Genomic DNA, 6,513 nt, shown 5'->3' with positions numbered 1-6,513 from the left:
GAGGAATGAAGGTACACTGACTCAGAAAGAGGAAGAAGAGGAGGAGGGAGAGAGAGAGAGAGAGGGTTAAACAGTTCCTCTGGTCGTCCGTTACCAGCCGTCTGTCTGTCTGTCTGCAGACATGTCCTCCCGGGCGGAGAGTAAGACAGGTAAGCTCTGTTTCATATGCTAACTGTTAGCCACAGCAGGCTAACACATTCACTTCCTGACAGTTTCCTTCAGAGTTTAGTGTTATTGATGATGATGATGCTCCTCTTCCTCTCCAGCCTTTGGGTCTCTCACCATGAGGCTGAAGGATAAGCTCCACCCGCAGAAGATCAGACGCTCTGAGCGAATCAAACACACCCCGTCACAGAGACCAGAACCATGTGACCTGAACCTGCAACACAAGGTACACACACACTGCTACACACACACACACACACACACTGCAACGCAAGGTACACACACACTGCTACACGCACACACATACTGCAACGCAAGGTACACACACTGCAACACAAGGTACACACACTGCAACACAAGGTACACACACACTGCTACACACACACACACACTGCAACACAAGGTACACACACACTGCAACACAACGTACACACACTGCTACACATACACTCTGCAACACAACGTACACACACTGCTACACATACACTCTGCAACACAAGGTACACACACACACACTGCAACACAAGGTACACACACTGCTACACACACACTGCAACACAAGGCACACACACACTGCAGCACAAGGTACACACTGCTACACATCCTGCAAAACAAGGTACACACACTGCAACCAAGGTACAGACACACACACACACACACACTGCAACAGACACTGCGACACAAGGTACACACACACTGCAACACAAGGTACACACACACTGCACTGACTTTTGGTCTAAAACCACTAGATCCTACATTTCCCATAATGCACATGGACATTGTTTTTCATTGAGACTGTGTGCTTCATTCACCAAATTAATCTTCATTACCAACAATTAAATGTGTGTGTGTGTCTCTCTGTGTGTGTGTGTCTGTCTCTGTGTGTGTGTGTGCGTGTGTGTGTCTGTCTATCTGTGTGTGTGTGTGCGTTTGTGTGTGTTTGTTTGTTTCTGTGTGTGTGTGCGTGTGTGTGTGTCTGTCTGTGTGTGTGTGTGTGTGTGTGTGTGTGTGTGTGTGTCTGTCTCTGTGTGTGTGTGTGTGTGTGTCTGTCTCTGTGTGTGTGTGTGTGTGTGTGTGTAGGTGTGTGTGTTGGAGGACCAGCAGCGGGCCGTCATCAGCTCTCTGCAGTACTTCAAAGCTCTGGTGGACAGACTGGGAGTGGACAAACTGGTCCTGGACCAGTCTGTGGTGGCCGGTCTGCTGGGGGGGGCGTCCAGCGGAGTCCTGGAGGAGGTCCAGACTCTGGTCCAGCTGGAGCCACACCTGCACAACAGGTAGGCTTTGACCCCCAATCATCAGCGGAGTGACCCGACGTCTCCTGACCCGACCCTTTATCTGTCCTCTCTGCAGTGAGACCGTCTCTGCCTGTCTCACCCGTCTCTACCTGTCTCTGGCTCGCCTCATTCGTTGGGCCGATCGGGTGATGCTGAGAGGCGTCGCCCACGGCAACAAGGACTCCACAGCTAGCGTTACCGTGGAGATCAGGGCCGTGCTGGACGGGGTGAAGGTGAGACACCATGGAGACAAACCGTCCTCAGAGACACCGTCCTCATCAACACGTAAACAAACATCATGTGACTCTACTCTGGTCATGATGATGTAAACAGGAAGTAGATCGCTTAGTTAATAAAGATCTTCTTCTATAAACTCTGTCTGTCTCTGTCTGTCTGTCTGTCTGTCTCTCTCTCTTTCTGTCTGTCTGTCTGTCTGTCTGTCTCTGTCTGTCTGTCTCTCTCTCTGTCTGTCTCTCTGTCTGTCTGTCTCAAACTCCTCCGTCCTCGGTGCTCTAAACTCCAGCGTCGTGAGAACCCTCATTGTCAACGAATGAAGACATGATGAGTAGTGTGGACATGGTCCGTCCCAGCAGCATGTGTTGTTGTTGTGATGTAATCAGCTGCTGTTTGTCAGGAACTGGTCCGATTGGCTGCAGAGAGACGAGGTGACTCCGCCCCATTGTCTCCCGTCCAATCACGGGTCACCGTGGGACAGACATCAGAGGAGAAGGAGCAGACAGCTTTGGCTCCTCCTCCAAAGCCCCCGATGCCACTCACAGAGCTCCTCCCACAGGTGTCCTCACAGGGACCCAGGTGAGTCTGAATGATGTTTATTGTCTGTTTGTCTCTTTAGTTATTTGTCTACTAAACTAAAGAACATCTGTTTATACAGTCTGATCAATAACTGATGTAGATAGTGAGAGCTCATTTATTCTTTATTTATTTCATAAGTGAATCCAACAGAAGCAGAAACAGGAAGTAGAAACACTGAAGACACATGTCGCCTGTCCCCCCCCCCCGTCTCAGCACTTCCTGTCTCACTGTGAGCTGAAGGACAGGAAGAAGTCAGAGAGACAGTTTTTTTTAGATGTGACATCACTTCCTGCTGCTGTTAAAAATCATGAAGAAGAAACAAAGATGGAAGCACAATGTTTAGTTGTACTGCAGTAAAAGTACTAACACCAAAATACTATAATCATACTAATAATGAGTCTGTCTCTCTCTCTCTCTGTCTGTCTCTCTGTCTCTCAATTCAATTCAATTCAATTAAAATTTTGCTTTATTGGCATGAAAGTTTAAAAAACAGTATTGCCAAAGCATCAAAAAATTTTACATACAATAACATCAATATACAACAATATCAATATATCAATAATATTAATACAACATCTCAAAAGTGGTGTGAGACAGAGCCCCCATTGCTCCCACGTTACCTGTAGGCCACCGCAGCTCTCCGACACCGAAGCAAAGGGAGGAGCGAAGTGAGAGAGAGAGATCCATGGATAGATACTGTAGATCTCTCTCCCTCTCCGTCTCTCTCCCAATTCAACCCAAACTCAAATCTCTCTCTCTGTCTCTCTCTCACTGTCTGTTTGTCTCTCTCTCTCTGTCTCTCTCTCTGTCTGTCTCTCTGTCTCTCTCTCACTGTCTGTTTGTCTCTCTCTCTCTCTCTCACTGTCTGTTTGTCTCTCTCTGTCTGTCTCTCTGTCTGTCTCTCTCTCTCTCTCTCTCTCACTGTCTGTTTGTCTCTCTCTCACTGTCTGTTTGTCTCTCTCTCTCTGTCTCCTCTCAGTCCTCCAGCCCTGCCTCCTAAAAAACGTCAATCATCAGGCCCCGCCCTCTGCAGGGTCGCCATAGTAGCACCAATGAGACGAGAGCCTGAAGTCGACAAACAGGTGCAACAGGTACACAGTGTTTACATCCCATAATTACACACAGGTTTTTGGCCGCACCCATCGTGGTTTTTGGACATCAACATCTTGGTTTTTGGACGTCCCCTCTTGATTTTTGGCCGCACCCATCGTGGTTTTTGGCCGCACCCATCTTGGTTTCTGGCAGTCCCCACCCTGGTTTTTGGATGTCCCCATCTTGGTTTTTGGCCGCACCCATCGTGGTTTTTGGACGTCCCTATCTTGGTTTTTGGCAGTCCCCATCTTGGTTTTTGGACGTCCCCATCTTGGTTTTTGGCCACACCCATCATGGTTTTTGGATGTCGCCATCTTGTTTTTTTTCAACCAGAAGTGACACAAGAGGGTGGAGCTAAGTACACTTCAAAAATGTGTGAAAACATACTGTGAAAGGGTTAAAGTTCTAAGACAAAAACATGGACAACTCCCAGACCGGACAATGCCGTAGTAGAGACCTGTCAATCACTGTGTAGCCCCGCCCTAAAGCATCCCCTGCTTTATGGTCTGTGTGACTCTAAATGGACCATAATGTACTAAATGAACATCATGCTGTATTGAAGAAGACTTGAAACTAGAGATTGAGACCATAAACTCATGTTTACAATGTTTACTGAGGTAATAAATCAAGAGAGAAGTAGAGTCATTTTCTCATAGACTTCTACAGGGAGAGGAAGTCTAGTTCAGAAGGTTCTAATAGAATCATCTATCAGGCTCTGTGAGGATACATGCAGCAGTACTTTAATGTGGAGACAGTTTGAGATACTTTGTATACTACTTGGTAAATTAGCAGTATTAGTACTGCATCATGTACATTTATGTAACAGTGAGAAATAAATGTAGAAGTATAAAGCATGTATGTCAAACATGTGTGTTACAGGAGGACGAGTGTTTGAAGCGCTGCTCTTCTTCATCTGCTGACACTGCTGAGAACACACACTGTGGTAACACACACCCACACACACATTTCCAGTCAGCAGCAGGCTGTGAATGACATCATTTCCTGTCAGTTGACAGAAAGAAGAAGTAGTGTTTTTTGTCTCTTCCTGTCTGTGGTGATGTTTACTGCTGCCTCCTGCTGGAGTCTTTATTATTATCATCATTGTTATTCATTATATTTATTATTGTTTATATTTAATAATGTTTGTATTTATTAATGTTTATATTTGTAAGTTACTGTGATGTCATGATTCTCTTGGTCCTCAGAGGATGATCCCGACTACGACTTCCTCCATACTGACCTGTCGTCCTCTGAGACTCTCCCTCCTCTCCCCCCTGCCCTGCCAGAGAAGAGACGCTGCAGCACTGCAGGTCTGTCTGTCTGTCTGTCTGTCTGACCTGAGGTGAGACCAGGTGGGATCTTGTTGTTGAATTTAATGACATATTTAGTTTAACTGGAGTTTGATTCTTTCTGTTAGAGAGTTCTTGTATCGACCTGTCTCCATGTCCAGGTAGTCCTCACTGTCTCACTCTCTGTCTCACTCTCTGTCTGTCTGTCACAGGAACTGTCTGTCAGGCCGTGTCTTCGTTTGGCTTTGACTCCGCCCCCCACACCCAGAGCACCGCCCACTGTGAAGATGTCATTGGACCTGATGAGTCATGCTCCTCCCCTTTGTCTCCCAGTAAGACGCCCCCCCCCCCTCCCTGAGAAGAAACGACACAGTGAGTAAAAATAAACAATAATCAATAACTGTGTGAAGTCTTTAGGAGCTAAGCTAGGCTAACGATTAACCACTGCTTCCAGTGTTTGTGCTAAGCTAGGCTAACGATTAACCACTGCTTCCAGTGTTTGTGCTAAGCTACGATAATAGTTAACCACTGCTTCCAGTGTTCGTGCTAAGCTAGGCTAAAGATTAACCACTGCTTCCAGTGTTTGTGCTAAGCTAGGCTCACGATTAACCACTGCTTCCAGTGTTTGTGCTAAGCTAGGCTAGACCTACTGGACTAACATAAGAAACAGAGAACAAATAGACGGAAATCAAAGCTGAGGCCAGACGGGTTTTCCTCCACTGATTTGTCTCCGTCTGTCTCTCCACCTGTCTGTCTGTCTTCAGTCCACCAGTACCTCCAGTTCTGTTCGTCCTACAGCGCTCAATCAGCAGCCATGTTCTACCAGCGCCCTGTGACCTTCAGTAGCAGGCAGCGAGACCTGGAGACCACCTACGGCCTCGCACATACACACCTGGACAAACAGACGTTAGACTCCGCCCCCTCGCCTGAGCTACTTCCTGCTCCAGTTCTACCAGCAAAGAAGAGACAACAGGTAACTGGTTGCTTCTCAGCCTGTTTATTGTGTCTTGTGTCTTTAAGACTTCCTCCGATCTCATTTTGTTTCTATCTTCTTCAGGATCCAGTTGGACCGGATGAGGAGGACCAGACCAGAGACAGGTGAGACAAACACAAAGACAGATGTGTCCACCTTCACCTGGACAGACAAACGGAGTCAGTGACGCCGTCTCTTCTGCAGTTGTCACAGTCTCCAGCAGGAGGCGGAGCCTAAGAGGAGGAGCAGGGAGCAGCAGGAGGAGGTGCTACTGACCGACCAGCAGGAGATCCTCCACAGAATCACAATGAAGCCTCAGGTACGGTCCTGACCTCTGACCTCTGGCCTTTGTGCTTCATCCGGTCTGACTGTCCTCTGTTTGTCTCAGGACGAGGACGGGCCGGACGTCAAAGCAGCCTCTCCTGACATCCTATTGGTCCACGCCACCGAGACCCCCAGCGGAGCAGGTGAGTCCTGGTCTCAGGCCAGACTAAAGGTCTCCTCTGTGTGTGTGTGTGTGTGTAGAACAGGTTGTGTATCGTGATGGTTGTGTGTGTGTGTGTGTGTAGAACAGGTTGTGTAACATGATGGTTGTGTGTGTGTAGAACAAGTTGTGTATCTTGATGGTTGTGTGCGTGTAGAACAGGTTGTGTATCGTGATGGTTGTGTGTGTGTGTGTGTGTGTGTGTGTGTAGAACAGGTTGTGTATCTTGATGGTTGTGTGTGTGTGTGTGTAGAACAGGTTGTGTATCATGATGGTTGTGTGTGTGAAGAACAGGTTGTGTATCTTGATGGTTGTGTGTGTGTGTGTGTGGAACAGGTTGTGTATCTTGATGGTTGTGTGTGTGTGTGTGTGTGTGTGTGTGTGTGTGTGTAGGACAGGTTGTGTATCGTGATGGTTGTGTGT

General features: G+C 47.5%; 1 pseudogene; it reads left to right on the top strand.

Moving 5' to 3' along the window:
- The first annotated feature begins 23 nt into the window (after positions 1-23).
- LOC142939230 (rap guanine nucleotide exchange factor 1-like) overlaps positions 24-6,513 on the top strand; it is a 14,375-nt pseudogene continuing 7,885 nt past the window's right edge.

Source organism: Anarhichas minor, unplaced genomic scaffold (assembly GCF_050575085.1).
Source record: "Anarhichas minor isolate MPS153535 unplaced genomic scaffold, ASM5057508v1 ptg000095l, whole genome shotgun sequence".
In the NCBI taxonomy this organism is placed as follows: Eukaryota; Metazoa; Chordata; class Actinopteri; order Perciformes; family Anarhichadidae; genus Anarhichas; species Anarhichas minor.
This window is presented reverse-complemented; position numbering and strand designations above follow the sequence as displayed.